General features: G+C 41.0%; 1 pseudogene; it reads right to left on the bottom strand.

The window, feature by feature from the left end:
• Window positions 1-14,371: 14,371 nt before the first annotated feature.
• Window positions 14,372-18,723, bottom strand: LOC133909254 (protein S-acyltransferase 8-like; annotated as a pseudogene).
• Between the last annotated feature and the right edge of the window lie 1,057 nt (window positions 18,724-19,780).

Here is a 19,780-nt window from a genome sequence, read left to right on the forward strand (position 1 = left end):
GCACCCCAGCAACGGCCGGCGTGCCTATGCTCACTGAACCTTATTTTATCATTCTTTAAAAGAAAAAAAAAGAAGGGAGAGGAAGGAGCAACGTGACAGAATAGCCGTCTTGAAAAGTTGTGTTCAAACGACGGGGTGATGTAGCCACAGGGCAGAGCTTCTCGCCCCAAACGGTGAGAAGTTGCCGGTTTTTCACAGTTGAGTCGATACCAGCAACGGCTTTTAATCTTCTACAATAATATTACGGTTTCTCACTAATCCAATTGGCAAGTCGGTACAGTGTTAGATGCCTGCGGAATTTGTGGATAAAGATGTGTTTGGTGTTGGGTTTAATTAGTGCGCAAGTGTGGATTACGCTGTGCCGACATGGCGTCCGAAGGGAATGGCTGAGACGTATTGGCTTGGCTCTCTCTGTTACTCCGTGGTTCACGCACCGGGGGTGGTTGATCCGGTCAGCTTCGATCCTCTTGTGATGCAACGTATGTAGCGCATGTGGTAGTGAGTTGTTCGTCTATTTTACCGGTAGGTGGAGTGTTCGTTTTCGAATAATAGGATACCCGTTGGTCGATACCCGTTGGTCGATGTTTAAAGAAGGAACATTTTGTTCTTGCGTTGACTCTTTCTCCATCATTAGGCATACGTCAAAAGATATTTTCTCCACTATTTTAATGAAAGTACGTGCCTATTTTTTTAAGAAACTTTTTTTTTACTTCCCCCTTTACTCTTTAGGGGAAAGGTATTCACAGACGAGGAGTTCCTGTGCAAAAACTCACCTGGAAATGTATGATTTAGTGAAATTTTGATTCCAGGGGAGTTTTCCTTGTTCCACAAAGTTAGGCAAAAAAACTCATCTAGAAAACTGACCAATATCATGAAGATGAGGAAAAAAAATAAGAAAAATAAATTTGTACAAAACTCTGATTCAACAGAGGAATATAATAAGGAAATATTATCAATATATGCACATCAGTCACATTTAAATCTTAAATAGTAGTAATTTTATGTAATTCTATTATTCATATATTTTTTAAAAATATTTCCAGCCCGTGCCACAGGTTGATGGACTGGTCTGACAAACTCAGCGCTTACCTTGGGTCATGGACTAATCCTGGCACCATGAACTCTAGCCTCTGGCTTATCGATCTCAATGACGGCTTAGCAGCCACCAGCCAGGTCCCCCGGGACCTGAGTTCAGTTCCAAATTAGCGCCTCTAGCTAATGTTGTTTGGTTGGTGCCCAAATTCAACATGCTAAAATTTGGCCAGACTCAAGATGTTGTCACTCGTATAGATGGTTGTCAAAGTCTTAGTGAGTGCACATTTGATTGATCATATTTAGCGGCGGATCCAGTAGGCTAGGCGGGCTCAAGAAGTTGTTGCTCGTATAGATGGGTGTCAAAGTCTCAGTGAGTACACATTCAATTGATCATATTTTGATATGGTTTTAGTCAAACTACTGCTTTGTAGTTAATAAAAGTCTTTCTAAGTCAAAGGATACTTGAAAGAAAAAAAAAAGAGAGAGACTTTATAATTCACTCTTATATAACTCATCTGCATCCATCACCAATCATATTCGTACTTTTTTTTGCCAATCTCTAGCCGTCTAGCCAAAGGTGGGTGGGTAAAATTTTGGCTGGCTAAGCTTTCGTTTCGTAGAGCGAAACGAGCAATTGCAACTTGGCGCAGCATGTTGCTAAGACGTACTGTTGGTGTCACTGGACCACAACTCATAGTACATGCCATCTCGGACTACGTACGGCCGCGCGGCAAATTCAGAGGATCGAGAGGCACAAATCCACGGCCGGATCGCGGTTCCGTGCGTCATCCGGGGTTCCAGCGCCGCGCTGCCGCTAGCCGGGGCCAGGGCAACGTGGTCCTGGCAGCCGACTCATGTACGGGCGGTGTCGTTGCGTACCCCCAGCCGTCGGTTGCGGGCGACGCGGAGCCCCCGTGGCCGTCGGTGCAGGTTTGGTCCAGATCCCGTCTCCTGTGCTCGGAGAAGTCGGCGGCCCGCCTCTGCGGTCGTCGTGCTTTCCCCACTGCCCGTACCGAATCATTGGCACGAGCGGAGCCCGTGTTTCTGATGGGTTGGGCACCTGCGCGCGGCCGGCGTGGGATTTAGGTGCGAGTGCTTTCGTGTCCCGTCGCATCAGTCAATGTTCAGCATCTTTTGCTCCACCAATTCAACGTGTCGAGTTTTTCTTGACAGGAGTCGGATGCTCAGTTGCCGTGCTTAGAGCAACTCATTCTTTTTGTTAATAGTCATTGGATCTGTTTATGTACGGATGTTGTGGGAGACGGTCAACGTGTATGATGCGTAGCGCGTTGGATAGATAGGTGCGTAAGACAGAGGTGAAACATGGGAGCAGTATTTTTGAGAACGAAACATATGCGAGCGGAGTAGTAGAGATTGAGTGGTATAAGGTAGTTAATTTTTGTGAATTTTATAAGTAGTATGTAGTATTGGAGATAGTACATCCTGTCTGGTGTATTAATCATTACGTATTTTTCAAGTAGTAGGGATAACATGCAGAGGAAGAGAAATAAGTAGTGATGGAGATGAAGCTAATGTGGAGAGAAATTTTGCTTATGTTGAAGAGAATTTTAGAGAGTTAATTTTTAAAGTAGAGAAAATAAAAAATAATTCTAAGTATTGTGAGTATAAAAAATTAAGAATAAAATATTTTAATAAGTGTAAGAAATAAACACTGAAGATGCCTTAGCGATGAGGAATGGGAGTGGCCGGATGTGACGGCCGATCGGTGATTGGGAGCTTCCATAGCCGGGTCATGTGCACCTCCCTGTTTGGCTAACTTTCACGAAACCTTTTACGTACGATCGCTGACGGGCTGACGGCCACTGAGAGAAGTGGAGATTCGTTTGGCTCGCAGGTTCGCTCGACCCGGCACCGGCACCGGCACCGGCAGGCGGCGGTTGTTGCGACGCGAATGCGAGTGCTCGGCTCGTCCTGCAACTAGCACTGGGAGGTGACGCTGCAAACCCTTCTAGCAGCAGGCCAGAGCTGAGTACTGACAAATGTGATGCACGCGCCCCTGCACATGCGTTCCATGCGTGTCATGAGTTTTGTGCATATGAAATCGGTTGTTTTCGTTTCTTCAGGCCCCCAACAATTGTAGCTACTGGGCTACGCAGTTCCTGTTTGGAGAACAAGACAAATGCACCATAAGGAGCAACGATCCCATGGAAGATTTGATCTCGATCTACCCAGTGACATGGACATGACATGGACCAAAGACGGGAAAGATCGAGGAATCAAAGTGACTTTAGTTTACGCCATCAGGGTTGCATCTGATCTCCCAATCATTGCACATAAGGACAGCAGTTCATCATGGAATGCTAGTGTTTGCTTATCTGAACAGCAGAGTTGATGCGCTCATCGCACGCCACGGATTTGCAAGCATCTACTGAATGATCCACAAGACGAGATCGTGCTGTTAGAGAAGTGACAGGTGTCTGCATCACTCCAATTGGGTTGGTTGGGTAAAGGTAGCAAATGAAGCGAGGGCCTACAGCTTTGTGTTATGAGGTTTCTTTGCATTTCGCATGTGCGCGATCGTCGTCTTGGCATGGGCCTGGCTCTCCAAACGCAGATAAGCTAAGTCGTGATCTTGAGCTAAATCTCCACCACCTAACATTGGCCATCGATACTTATGTATTCCTTTTTATCCTTTGCTCTCTTTTTTTTCCTATAAGTGAACGCCGAGGAAGGAGAAGGACCTCGACCAAATTGTGTGGTACTCAGTATTAGGATAACAGAATCAGAATGCGACATCTTAACCCATGCTTATCTAGGACCTGTATGGATGAGGAGGCTAAGGGTATCAGTAATGTTTATTTATTGAAGTTCACCTTAAAGAGATGATGTGGTTTGTTATAAATTTCTCCAGTGTATATAGCCTACGAGGGATCTTAAGGTGGGACCCATCTCTTAATAAAAAAAGAAAAAAATTCCAATTAACTCGTCCCCTCCTCCCCTATTGTTTCCTCTGGACTTGTTGGATCATTGTCTCAACGCCACTATTGTCTCTTCTCAATGCATGCAGCGCCTCTTCTCTCCCACCGGTCACCCCGCCGTCTTCCGCTCCTCCTCTCCCACCAGCGGTCGGTCCACCCTGCCCCCTCCATCCCTTCACAACGATGGCCCCATCCTTCTCCCCCACTAGGCATAATGTCGTCATCTACTCCTCTGGCCACATCATCAAGGTTGTAATTTTTTTTAGATAATTTAAAATTTATTTTCATATAAAACCAACTTAGTACTCTTATTTTAAGAATTTATATTGTATTTTGATTAATTTAAATTTATTTTTTTAGATTTATGATATAATACGTATGATATAAGGTATGTTAAAACAGACACACTCTTTTATTATTTTTTTAATCCGCCAGTGGCCTGCTCGCCGATCTGTGAGATTCTGCACCAAAGTGGTCTCTGGCTGGACCTGGATCCTCTGCCTTAATTGCAATTAATGTAGAGGATCACTGTATGTACAGTGTAACGAGTCAACAACTGCAGTAGTCTGTATTAATTAATCAATATTACTGTAGCAAATACTGCAGCAGCAGTGATGATGTGGTATGCTGTAGTATCGTAATTTACTGTTTATCTTAGGCTTTCCGTTTTTATCGAACGGTGCACATTCACTTAATGCAGAGGGCTGAGTCCGTCTCTGGCTGTTGTGCGCCGTACGGGGTGCAGTGTATGGATAGTTGTGGTACTGTGAGGAGTATCTTAATCGGACTTGCAGGAGCGTGCGCGCGTGCTGTGACGTTTTGTGCTTGCTGGCATATCAGCAACCACGGATCTCACACTATTCTTGCACAAGAAAGCACATGGCAAAGTTGCACTAAAAATAAACTGGTTTATGGAATGTCAGGAACATGACTGGGAAGGACATGTAGAAGGCCGATCATTAAAAACTGCGTGTGATGCCATCTGTGGCATTGTCCGATGTTGCTGTACACCTCCCAGGGAAAACCTGCACGAATCTCAAAGCTCCGTATAAAGGGCATGTATAAGGCCACTCCAAAGCTAGTGCCTTGGTCAGTAATTAGATATTCACGTAGTAGTACAAAATATGATGCGATAAGGTAGTGAAAGAATAGAGAATGAGTTAATGTTTTTAAGAAAAAACAAGTTAGGCATTCCTCAACGCTACAACATGGCTAGTTTCTTAAACATTAATTAGATGTACACTTAAGTAAAAGGCTGATATGATAAGTTATTTAAAGAGAAAATAGATAGAGCATATTTTTTTTTTAAAGAAACTAGTTCTTTGAACAATTCTAGATTATTATGAGATAATAAATTATTTTATAAGATCTTAATAAATAAGCAACATATGTATATTTATTTCTTAACCTAATTTTTTACTATCTATCTCCTCTAAGATATCACCTAAGAACCAAAGCATAGGAGTGACCTTAGACTCGATATTCAATACAAGAAACCAACAAATATGCATAAGGAAAGCTAGTATTCTCAAAAAGTGTTCTCTTATTTAATTATTGGTTATAAAAAATCACATAGATATCACACATATATACTATACATTGGGTTCTTATTTCTACACACCAATTTAATGCACTTTATTACCTTAAGAAATAAGCATATACACTATTTATTAGGAGTGACATAAGTACTTTAATCATATTAATTATTTTGAATCAAGATTAGTATAGCAATTAGAACTGGCAATGAATCAAGTCAGATCCAATAGAGCAAAATTATACTCGATTTGAAACCCGCCAGCCTCCATCTGATTCAAATGTGAAGTAGCAAACGGGCTAAAACTGAACCGATTCCTTTAGACTTTCGATTTTGTCACCCGCAAATGAAGCCCCGTCGGCGTCGATGCATCACGCAGGTACGACCGGCGCTGGGCCGCCGCTCCGCATGCGCACGTCCTCACGCTGCAGACTCGTCGAGCACCGTCCTTTGTCGCTCGCCGCGCCCAACACGTTGCGCGCACAAGTTCACCGCCGTCACGGAGTCGATCAGGCCTTTGCGTTGAAGGATTATCGTTGGAGTTAATGACGGGCTACTGGATTGGACCTGAAAAAACACTTGCTAAACCACCCTTCAAATCAGAAATAGCTGGAACTAATCTCCACCTCTGATTTGCTTTGAAATTCGTGCAGCATTTGGAAAGGTGTAAGATAATCTATTTTTTTATAGCCGTATTATGTAACTGCAAATGAATGCGAATTGGCCACGGTCCATTTTACTGAGTCCATGGTTCATTTTTCCCTTAATTTTTGGTTTATCTTATACGCATGGTTGGTACGTAAAATAACTAGAATGGACCAACAGGTCCCATTTCTTTTTATAAGGCGTGCATGTATTTCAACATTTAAACTTTGTAATATTTGACTAACAAGTAGTCTAGCAATATGTATATTTTGTGTTAAAAAATGGTACCACTATATTCGCGTTTGAAAGTACTTTACAATGATTATAATTTTGTTGTTGCAAATAATATTAGTTGAGAGAAATTAACGATCAAAGTTTAGTTTTGGAGATCGCACCGGGTCAAACCGCGTCCAATATTTTGAAATGGAGGGAGTATCACATGCTGGCAACTGTTATCATCGAGTTTTTTACGCCAGCTAGTTTACCTAAAGTTTAAGCTGACGAGGGAAGAAGAGAAACAAAACGAAGTTCCTCGCCGAAAGCACACATAGTGTACGGGTTTTTTGGAAAAAAATGTACAATCCCTCCGTACCAAACTGGTAATGAAAGTTAGCCTCCCTTGCTCTCAAACGCAGTGGTGGAAAGTGGATACCTTTCTGGTCAAGACGACGAACAAGCGAACGCCTCGGCTCACGGAAAATTCAGTTTGCGAAGGTCACGTTCCCTTTTTGCCGAGGAGGCATGCAAAGCAGCCACTTTTGCCAAACTGTTTGACATTCCTGCCTCAGCTACATCGATGCCAATGCTACGCAAATCAAAGTGTACAGAGAAACTTGGCTCAGAGAAAGAAATGTTTACAGAGAAATACCATTAAAACATGCAGAGAATGAAGAATTCGAGGAGCTGTTTCAAAAAGACAGTGCAAAGTTTTGGACAACCACATTACAAAAATCAGAAGCTTTGATCCCAAGGCATGCTGAAAGAAGGAAAGGCAAGGGTCTGCCTGATTAGTACTCTGGGACCTTTTGGTCGTCAAAGATGAAGAAAGATTCGATGATTTTCCTCGGAAACGACGCAAAGCATCTACCAAACACATTACAAAACCATAGCCTTTGATCTGAAGACAACATGAAAATTCAAGTACTTGCATGGGAGTTGAGACCTTGCAGCTGGAGGACATGCATGCAAAGCCTCAAAATTCAACGTTCCAAGTTGGTGGATTCAGGATTTGAAGTCCCAAGGACCGGCAATGTTCAGTTCGTCTCATTTGCGCTGTTCATATTTACCTTTTTGACATTTTGCCACCACTATTGCATCGCATGCTTGTCCTATAATCTAGTCCAATCTAAGCGTGCATTGCAGGATCGCGTTATCCCTGACACAGGCACATGCTTGCTGCATCCGTACGGCTGCTGTCAGGCAGGAAAACTTGTTGCTTGCACACGAGCCTCAGGTCAAAAGTGCTGCTGCCCGAAACGAAAACCTGTTGAAGTGTGCCGCTCATGGCTGACTGGAAGCAGACGTGGTTCGTACCACGACTCTCTTAGAGTAAGCTTCTCCTTTTCTTTTCTGCAAAAATAAACTATTTTGGGGTTGTTGGACCACTTTCTATTGTTAAGGCATACACAAAAATTGAAGATCTATCTAATTTTTTTTTTCTTTTTTTTTTCATCTAATGCTTAGTTGAGGCCAAAGCCAGCCATGACCGTTCCTTCAAATTAAAACTCCATTTTGAAATGTTATCTGTGGCTATTATACACTAGTTAAGGGTCCATTTGATTAACGTGCGAGATTGGATGTGATAGGGACACGTTTATTTTTTAAGATGAGATGATTCAATTTTCTATTTGGTTGGATAGATTATATGATACAGTTCTCTATTTAGTTGTGGGATGAGAGTGGATTGAATGAGCTGAGTTAGTTATAAATGAATACATTAGACAAAAATATTAGTGATTTTTCTAATTTTTTGGCAATTTATTTGACATAATAAAAATTGTTAAAAGTTATAAAATAGATTTCTTTAAAGAATTTTAATTAAATATTGGCTCAAGCTTTTTGATCAAACCAATTAAAATGGATTACTAATGAGTTCTAATTTGCTCATAAAAATATTTAGAACTTTTAAATCATTCTTATACTCTAAATAAAATTAAGAGTTAAATAAAAAATCACACGTACCCCCACACACTACTACAGAAATAGACTTATATGTCAGCTCATCACTACCGGTTTCTTACGAGCCGACAGTGATAGAATATCACTGCTAGTTCATATCATAGACTGGTATTAAAAAGTCATTCAAAAAGAACTGGCACTGATAGTCAAGGTTTCACTGTTATATCACTGTCGGTTCGTAGCTAGAGCTGACAGTGATATTAGATAATAGCTTATTTTAAAAAATTATGCTTTCATAAGAAGTCGAACGAGGACAATCTTTATATCAAAACTGTAGCCCTCGACGAGATCTACAACTTTGTAGTTAAAAACTTTTTTATTTGATGTCATTTAAATATCTAAATAATCGTTTAAAGTTTCAGACAGAAGATATCAAAATGATTGCATATGCTAATGGTATCACTAGTACTTCTATGGTGGGATGGTAAGGATGTATCGCGTGAGCTTAGAGGTTCCTAGTTCGAGTGTCACGAACCGTACGAAAAATCGCGTGACTTGTAATTTGCGATGACGTGGGCGTAGAGTTCCTCGGGTGAAAAATATATATATATTTTCATTTTTTCAATTCTAAAAAGATCGATTCGGCGTCCAACTATCATTGCCGGCTGAAGTTTTTAACCGACAGTGATAGTCGACTATCATTGCCGGCTGAAACATTCAGCTGATAGTGATAACACATTCACTACCAGTTTTTGAACCGACAGTGATTATACTCTGTGAACTATTATTGTTTATTGTTCACTGTAAAATATATTTTCTATAAATCGACAGTAAAGAGATTTTTTATAGTGACAACAACATCACTGCTAAGCTAGCGCGACATGGACAGACTCATCCGGGTGTTTTTCCGGGATCGAACCATCCCGGATATGAAGGAATTTTTGATGACTCCATCCCGCCTCAGTCCTTCCTTCAACCAAACAGCCAGTGTGCACTGTTTAGCTGGATGAGATGTCTCATCCAGACTCGTATAACAAACCAAACGCGTCCTAAGTACTCCAAGTTGTCAAAAAAAAGATGTGTGGTCCGTAAAAAAAGTCCGACGAAAACGAAGATGCCTACTTGCCGGGGCCATGGAGCTTTCGTGGTGACCATTTGGCCATGCGTGCACTGACAACCAGCTAAAACCCGAAGGCTCAAGCCGAGGTCATCTGGCCTGCAGGATGCAGAGCCGCCCTAGCGTCGTCGGATGCATGCAAGGTCGTGTTTCAAGCTTTTCAACGCCTAAGTTTGATCAACGCACGGCATTGGAATATCCACGGATCAGAGTAGCGTTCAGCGTATGTGCAATATTGGTAACATTTCAAGTATTATATTTTTTTAGGGCTCGTTGCTATATATAGCTCTTGGCCGTCGTGCCACCGACGTCACGTGGCCTTGGAGCCACATGTTAGTGAAAATGATACGCTGTGTCAACCATTTAATAGAATTGTCTGCTCATACTTGTTTTACTTGTAGACTTTTTTGGCCACTTGAACCCTGTTTTGTAACTTCTCTGTTGATGCTCTTTTCCTTTAGCCATCACCATCAGGCCAATGCAGGTTGACCTTCAAGGAAAATATAGAAAATCCAAGGAGAAGATATTTAAAAAAATCATTAAGAAGAAAACAATTTCTAGAAAATATAGAAAAATTTCGGGTTGCTATTGAAACAAGTATTTAACACGTTAAAAGAATTACGGTGGAAATTTTGAGGACATAACATAAAAACTAAGGATGTTTGAAGTGTCTCCCCCCATTGTAAACTTCTAGTGAAACTTTTAAAACTTTTGTTCAAAATATATTGCTAAATCCAGGTTTTTGAATTTTCTTCATTTCTCATAACTTTCTATGAACTTCTAGCAGTCTTCATTTTGTGGATTTTCTGGATGGCAAAACTATTTTGACCGGATGTAGGATCAAGAATGTCGATTAGAGGGGGTGAATATGCGGTTATAAAAGTTCTACAATGTATAACCAATTCTAATGCAAAATTAAAAGGTCGGTTACAACACATATAAAATCCTCAAAATCTATGTCTCAACAAAGTAATCAATTCTATGTCTATATTAAGGTTTGCAACCTAGGGTAATGTATAAGCAATTATAATTTTAAGAATATAAATTGCACAATGTAAATAAGCTTAAGTAAATAAATCATAAATGAGACATCAAATTTTTTACCATGGTCTCAGAGACTTGCCAGTCTCCCCTAATCCACGTTGAGATGGGTTCAAGCCTTTAAGTGCTCTTCTATAAAGTATGCAATTCTAACAAAGAGAAGAGGCTCACCATGAGCAACTTGATCTTGAGCCGGATTAATCCAATGAACCACTCACTACTTCGATTCTACTAGAGTCACATTTTACCGCTCCGTCAATGCATGCACAAAGCCTCTCACAATCACACCAGACCTTCTTACAAGTTTCTTTAAGAAGATCACCGGATCATAACGCCACCGCGTGGTCTAGGTGTTGGCAAACACCAAGAGTAACAAACCAAGATGAACTCGACTTTCACCAAGTGACTAAAGCTCAATCTCTAATATAAATGCATTTGATTCTTATCTCACAACCATCTTTATGTGCAACACATACATAAATGTATGGGGATAACTTTACTTAGCTCAAGTATACTCAATTGGGGCAGGATGCTTCCTCCAAGACGCTGGATAAGTAGTATATATAGGCTACACCATCAAACCTAGCTATTGCTCAAAGTCTAACTTCTCTGCGCATCTAGTGGTCATATCGTTGTACAACTGGAGGTCAGATCGCCACTAGACCAATGGCTCTAAAAATATCAATTATAGCTTTTTCAGACCTCTGGTTGTCAAACCGCGAGCCTCGAATAGACTACTAAAACTCTCTATTCCTTGGCGATTAAACCGGCAACACCTGGCGGTCAGACCAGTCACCTTAGCGATCATACCGGAATTCTTGGTGGCCAGATCATCACTCCCTGACCAGCACATCTAATACTCAGAGAAACGGTGATAACTTTCTAGCCCGATGTCTGATTTAGATGATTTTGAACTCTACAGAAAGCTTATTTAGAGAACTACACATCTCAACTAATTGCTTGATCTTAAATATATTGGATAAAACTTAAAACATAGTCCAAAGATCCATCGCAATAAAAACTGTATGAATCTTAACCTTTTGCAAAACAAATCTGCGACCTAAAGGTTTCATGCGACTAAGGGTTAAAGCATTTACTATTGCAACTTGCAAAACAACTTTGCAAATTTAGTGACATGTCACACAGAGTAGGAACATAAACTTGAGCTATTTGTAAAACCCATCTGCAAACTATAGTATTCTAAGAAAGAGAGTATGTGTATACAAAATTGAGCTTATCAACACATGCTAAAAACTCAAGTAATAATCTAGACCCTTCTTAATAGTACAACATTTATGCTATCAATCTGGTTATTTCTCTTCTCAAATCATTATTGACGGGTAAAAAAAATGCTATACATTTTATAGTTTTGTCTTGAGCTAGCTATCTTGTTAGACTTAATGAACACATCATCTGAGTCCCGATGTTTCTTCTAGGCTTATCATTAACTCTTCATTTGAGCTTGATGATGATGTTCATCCTCGCTTTCCATCTCGATGCTCTCTTCATTTTCCGGAGGCTTGATGAAATTCATTTGATTGCTTCTCATGCACCAAGCATGGAAGACTTTTCTTTTTACACCATCTTCATCCAGCTCACCACCAGTTTATGAACCGCGAGTATCAAGCAAACAAGTTACCCACTAAGCTTGTCTTGATCTTGCTATTCCAACTTAGTATATTAAATATCTTAATTCAATATATATTTTCATATGTAACATAACCTAATTTACTCTCAAGTACATAGCACATGGGTTAACCCATATAACTCAATTGACAATTATATACATATAGGTACTTTATCTCCACAAGTAACTTTGGTCTTCATATTTATTGTCAATATTCTTAAGATAATCCTCAAACTCTGATGTCTCTTCCTATCTAGCTTCTTCTTAATCATAAGAGTATTACTTAGAGCTCAATGATCTCGATGCATATCTTTTGATCTCATGATATTCCTCAACAAATCTATACTTTATCACTTAGACATCTCCGATAGAATAATTTCCTAATGATTTTCAATATAATTATTAACTCATAAATATTATCATTAATTATTAAAATAATACTTAAAGATTAGATGCACCTTCACCAGAGGGGAGCGACCACAAAACAGAAATGAGTACTAACGGATTGGGTGGCAGGCGAGAACTAGACGATTCTTGGATGATAGAAAAGAGAATAGGGTTCTAAAAAGTGGCAATGAAAATTCTCTCTTATTGTGTGTTGGTCAGGATGGTCCAATGACTATCATCGAATAACTGATTCTTCTAGATCAAATGATATATTATCATATCGTGAGTATCTGGACTTAGCCGCAAAATAGTAATATCGACAACGACAACCGAGGCTCGGTCCCACATTGTCATCGACACAATCAAATCATATCTTGGCTGACTAGTGACTTCAACTTTGACAATGGTATATGAGCAATCTCCCTTTCGTTTGTGCAATGCGGAGCTATCGGTCGCCATAGATGGTTGCAACTAAGGCGTCGGGTCAGACGAAAATTGCTCGCAACGGACAAGGGACGGGGATAATGGAAATCGACCAGTGGCCGGTTCACCGTCACCCAAAATGTTGTCATCCGTTCGAGGCCACCAGCTAATAGCTATCCATCGAGTGTTCTCGTCAGCGGCTCAGGATTGACCAAAACGCGTGAACAGTAACCGCACACGGATCGCAAGTTGCCACATGAAACAGAGAGAAGAGAAGGCGAGTCCACTGGTTCACACGACTGCAGTCAAGGACCAGTCGGCATCGGTTAAAGCAGCTTCGGGTACAGCCACGGCAAAAGATTTCGTAGTTGAAGACACCATGACAGCGGCATGGAAACCTACAGCATTTTCAATCATTGAGAAGAAAAAAACTTGCAGCGTTCCGGGCCATCTGAAATGCCAAAAAGACGAAAGACTTAAATTACAGAATTCAGTAATTCACTCAGAAGGTTACGCAAGTTGTCATATGAGCCGCATTATCACTTAATAGATTCAGAGAGCTCAGAGCATCTTCAATCGACTTTGCAACCGGCTCCATGTAAGTTGTAACCAAATATGCCGATCCAAGAGCAAAAACCGGTTTGATATTGGGCTCGCCAAAAATTGAGGCTCGCTATCGCCTCTCTTCGCTTACCACATTCAAGGAGTTGGATAGCGCTCACCATTGACAACTGCTAGCCCTCCTCTCTGTGAAATCTCCCCCGCGCCATCTGAGCTCATCCCCTGCCACGAAAAGGTGGCGGCCGGAGTTGGAGCAGGAGCCGTGCACGCGCGTATTCTGGTGGGGAAAGGCGACGAGAAGCCCGGAGAGACGCGGAGGGCAGCGCAGGGCGACGTATCGCGGCTTCCCCGAGGTCTTGAGCTGCTAGGAGGCATCAGTACTATGCTGCGCAATGGTGAGCTTGGTGGAGAACAATGGAGGAAGAGAGAACGGGCAGGGAGAGGATAAGGCTCTACCTGGCTCAATTATTACTTTTCCTATTTCTCAATTCAAACAGATATCTTCCGGGGCTCCAAAGTTTCTACAATTTTTTGTGTACGTTACATAATTCATATGTAACTCATTTTAACTGGTTTGACCCAAAACGTTTGAGCCAAATTAAAATTAAAATTTATCAAAGTTGTCAGCTTTTATAGCTGTAGGAAATATGCCAAAAATATTTTGTTAGTTACATGATATTACGAAAATGTAGGTAAATAGAATATAGGGAGCGAGATTTAAAGAGTGTTCAGAGCTTGGCATTACTATAACATGATGCTCCATCCCCAACCAAAGTCCAGTGCAGAATTCTGAATCCAGAAGCCAACAAGGAATGTTTGGCATACCAAAGAAAAACAGGTCTCCAGTAAAACAAAGGAACGGTTAGCCATACCATCATGTCGATCTTGCTAATGTTCTTTTTCTAGACTGAGGAAACAAGAATGCTGAAATTGACAACTTAAGCTGAACGATAATGACTTCTGCCTGTAAATAAATTGGTCGACTGGACCTAATGGTAACACAATCTGAATTCACTACATCTTGAGGCTTGTCAACCAAGATATACAGAAACTGGACTAGAGACGAACTTGTCATCCTCAAAAGGATGCAAGGGTAAGAGTTCATCACAAATGCTGATTGAAATGCATACAGAGAACCTACAAGTAACATCTTAATCATCCTGCTTTAGTGATCTACAAAAAGAATCATAATGACACGACCACATGAGACAGCAGTTGCCCTAAATCTTTAACTAAAACAAACATACATACATGAAAATGTTGGAAACTAGATGTCGCTGCTGGAAGGATCGAGCCAACTGGCATTTGAAGCATTTCGGCCCAGCCTCTCCAGATGCAGAATCATCAGTTCCCCAGTTTAGTGATGCATGCCACAGCCACATATTCTGAGCACATAAACAACTAGCTAATGATCATCTCTCTGAGATGGCGGTCAGATAGAGACCGAAACACTTGTTGCAATAACCTCCACTTCTTTGATCCCAACTTGAGTGTTGTACCTCACTTCTAACTGTACATCTGTGCATCTGCACCGGCTTTAAGTTTGGAATCTGAGACTGCACATTCCATCTCATCGGTGTTCCCCACCTCCCATTTCAATATCAATGTCCTCATGGTTATGTCGTTGCGAAATCTTTAACAGATCACCAATATCAAGGTCATCTCCCACATTTGCCCTAGGAACACCTATTGGTTCCTCTTCGACCTCCCCAGCACAGTTAGCTGGTGGAAATCGCACTTCCTCTTGTATGTGTGCCCGGAACTTATGTTTAGAAGGCTGTACCTTGGCACAGAAAACTTCTTGAAAGTTAATCAAACATCCTTGATCATAGATATTAGACCTGTCATCTGATCTATATCGAAAATTCTCATATGTTGTCTGAAAAAACAAAGTACCTATATCAGATGTTAGGAGTGGTGTACTGTTAAGGAAACATCGAAACCTTGGTTTTCAGTTGGAAAAAGGTTGTCTAGCACGCCTGAATGTTACCTAGATAATCCAACAACATTTTCTCTCTAGATACACAGCATAATAAATATGCATACATAAGCATTTTCATAATCATGCAAGATAACCAGTCTAATTTCTCTTTCAATCACAACCCCAGATAAATATAATGTAGCTCAGCACCACAGCAGTAGCCTGTATAGTTGCTTTAAACTCCTACGATGCTAACTTACAAAAGCAAACTCTGAACTGAAGTTACATAACTAAGGGGTGTGCATTTCTCCAAGAGTAACACCTTTTCCCACATAAATGCACAACAGTAAAACATAAAGGGAATACCACAAGGCAAAGGTAAAGAAGAGGAACTTCAAATTTCAGTTGAGATAGGGTATTCCCTTTTTCCCAACCAAACATATAATTGTTCCTAGAATATGTTGTCACAAAATATACAAGTACTGTGCATAATATGATTAGATGATAGAAACTAGCAATCCTAAAAACAAACATGCAGAAATCCAGGTGTAGACAAACAGACAAACCACTAAGCAAGAACAAATGAAGATATTGAATTGAATATCAACAGACCAACCTGGTTTGTGCTGATGAGATACGTATGAAATCCTGTTAGTCCACCAACAAACCAGAGAGAGATAAAGCAGTATATCATTAGTGCCAGAGAAGCAGGAGAGTGTTTCAATGCCTTCCACACTGTAGGATAGTCTCCATCCATGAGAAACTTGATGTACAAGGCCGATATAGCAAATACATAAATGCAGAGGAGGCTTGAAGAAGAAACAAATAGGAAAAAATAACGGTAATTGCGCTGCACAATAGACAAGTAGAACAAATGAAAATCAGCAGGCAAAGAGGTAAGAAATGGAGTGGTTTAATCAAAAATTTATCTAGAATGGACGAAATGATTTCAAGAAATGTTCATGGGAACCGCAGTTCGTCAATATCGGATGCATAACTTGTTCAAGATAAGATTAACCAAAAAAGTGATCACCAGGGATCTTGATTTCTAATAATTTTGTGAGAGTTTCTTTCTCTGACTGAACATGTAAATTGTAAACTCAGCATATTTGTTCAAGACATGATTATTTGTTTTTACCCTTTTGCTTAAGGCATGATAATTTTGTCTGCAGCACATTCAATATTTTCTATAACATGTGTATCCATGGAGTGCTAAGCGAATCCTTTGGTTACAATACTATCGATACAGCTTACCTTTCCGATGCATTGTCCAACCCAGGGGCAGTGATGATCAAAACGTTCCACACAATTATTGCAAATGGAACAGTGTGAACACCGAGGAGGACGAAAAACCATACAAGTCTCGCAATACTTTACTTTCACAGGAGTTCCATTTACTATAACTTCTTTTACACGACGAAATTGTATTGTGCCGGGTGTGTCAGTAAGAGACAGATTATCATAGTCAAACTCGTCCTCTGGTGGATGAGAAGCACGAGGTACAATACCAGGATCCTGAGCTGCAGCGATGAAGAGTATCAAAATCACCTACACCAGAGTTGCAGACAAGCGCACACAAATTTAGGTGTCATTAAATTTATAAAATGCTCACAAAAAAGTACCAGCAAGAAACAGCATCAAATACTTACATAGAGTGTGAACACTATTGCTACCACAAGAATTGCATATCCTGCATCATATGCAGGAAACTGATGACGGAGATGTCGTGCAACAAACACACAAAAAACGGCAACTGGGACAACAATGAGGGCAACAGAAACTCCTAGGGATTTAACATCAGGTCCAAATATCAACCGCCCGCCAAAGAAGAATCTCTGCAAACGATACAGACGAGTCAGTTAGAGGATTCTGAATCCACAATGTAAGATAACTGGAATGCAAAACAATAATGCTCTCACAGATAGAACACATGGCAACAAAAGTAAAACATATATATCACATGGCATCTAAACACAAGCCAAACAGATACTGTAGCAGAGAATGGTGATTCTGTTATAGCAGGCAAGCATCGGTGTTTTAATGCCCACCACTCTGCCAGTGGCATCCGGAGTGGAAAGACAAAAGGGCATCACCCAGTGACACATAGGGTTGCATTGGAATAACCTAGCCAAATCCAAGCTAGAGGACATGATCTAAAAACTGCATTTCTTGATGCAGCTCGTGGACAGATGCGTGGTATAGCACATGAACTATAATGCTACATCTGTGTGCAACATTCTGGAGTAAATTCCAATTCAATAGACTTATAATCGATACATTTGTCAATGTAAATTCTAATTCAACATGCTTGAATTTTTACACTCATCAACACAATCCATATTGCATATGAGGAGTATCAAGAATTCAAAACTCCCAAAGCTATTGTCATACATTGCTCAGTACATGAGACAGCACTGGCTATAAGATTATTGAATTAATTAAACAGGGCAAGAAATTGCCATAGAGAAGAAGCTGGCCGATGCAGGCTAGCTCAATTCCATTAGTGGTAAAGTTACAAACTTGGTGGACAGTATTTTTGGACCTGTGATGTGTGATCCCATATGACAAGATGCGGCTATAAACTACGATTCCCAAAACAAACCCCAAAAAAGAAAGAAAGAAATGTGTACGGAAAAGGGGATAATTCTCACGTTATTCCCCCTCCAAGCTTCATACACTCGTTGCTGTCGCTGTGCCATGCGCAACCAAGGATCGGCTTCAATCAACACCTTACAGAATGCTTCAAAGCGGCATGCGGCGTTCAGACCTTCAGTTGAACTCCCGAAAATTTGGAAAATAAACTGCAGCCGCACCTGGAGACTGGAGTACCAAGTCGTATGCTGTCAACTGAGAATGACCTTGCGCCCTGAAGAAAAAGAACCTACTCGAACCATGGATGGATGAACTAATTCAGTGGCATACCACGCAATAAACAAATCCGCAACTAACTGAATGGAGAGGGGAAAAAATGATATGGATTTGATAACGCATAGTCGCTGGCTCGCTGCAAAGAAAAAGTCACCAGAACAAGAAATTTTCTTGAGAAAATCCGTCCAAGCAAGGTAGGGTTACTTACAAACAAAAGAAGAAACCAAAATGAGTCCGGACGGGTCGCTGCTCGGCCGCTCCACGCGAGTCCAATCCAGTAGAAGTAGAAGGGGGAAGAGGAACGCAAAGCCTCCCAACGAGAGAGGACTTCGGCGGAAGGAGGCTGGCTTGTTGTCTTCCGTCGCCAATGGTGACGGCGGCGATGATGGAAGCACAACAGATTGCGAGGAAGAAGAGAACAACGAGCTTGAGACTGGGAAGGCGCACGCCGGAGAAGGCAGAAGAGTCGACGCCAAGGAGGCGAGAACTTCTTCGGTTCAGTGAATCGGTTCAGGCACCGTCATTTGAGAGCATGGCAGCGTGGACCTGTCAAAAGGACCCAAAGATGCCAGTAACATCTTTCACTGACCAGGGACTCATCTCAGCTTCTCCTACATCCTATCGACCTACATGGAATAAATACTTCATAATTTTATCAAATACGATGTATTATTTTAGAGGCTCTCTATTTTATGGCAGAATTTTACTGCACATATATAACTTCAAGTATCATGCCAAATGTGCAAAACAAATTGAAACAGTAATAAAGCTCTCTATGTTATTTCAAACATTTGGCAGAGCTCCAAATCTAAGATCCACGTAGAATCTAGATGAAGTCCTGCAAACCAGATAGCTCTATATTTTTTTTTAGCAATCTGATCTGTAAAGTTGATCTCATCGTAGTACAAATTTATGGAGTAACTAAAAGGTTGGTCCACAAAAACTTAATTCGTGAAGTAGAAAGAAATTACTAACCATCGCTACTAGGTAATACCACTTCAACCATTTGCAGTCCACCCTGGCCCAACCGCCGCTCTCGCCCTTCGCCCACCGCACAGCCACCTTGCCCAGCCACCCCCTCCTCCCTCCCACCCAATCATCCTCCGCCTTGTCACTCTCTTACCAAACGTACTCCGTTTAGCTATAGTTCTGCTAAACAAAATCTTAATAGAACTCAATAGCTAACCAACCAATAAAAAATACAACTCTAGGCAGCAACATCTTAGAGCAGCTAGCCAAAAGCTAGCGCCTACGGAATCTCTCCCTTTGCCTAAGGAGGCATAAACTAGTTATTAGCGAGGTACCTCAAGTTCGGCAGGAATCGGGCAATAATAGATTTGGGGTGCCAAGGTAGAAGAGACGAAAAGATCGACTAATCGAGTTACATACGAGCGTAAACATTACACAGGTTCAGCTTTTATAAGCCATCATTTCGTTTCACGCCATCGTTACAAGGTGCCACATTTTTTTTAGATAAAGGAATAAGACTTGTCACTTTATTGTCAGAGACATAAATCGCTGGCAGAAATTTGTCTGACTCACAACAAACGGTTTTGCTTGCCAC

The sequence above is a fragment of the Phragmites australis genome, chromosome 2 (assembly GCF_958298935.1).
Source record: "Phragmites australis chromosome 2, lpPhrAust1.1, whole genome shotgun sequence".
Taxonomy (NCBI): Eukaryota; Viridiplantae; Streptophyta; class Magnoliopsida; order Poales; family Poaceae; genus Phragmites; species Phragmites australis.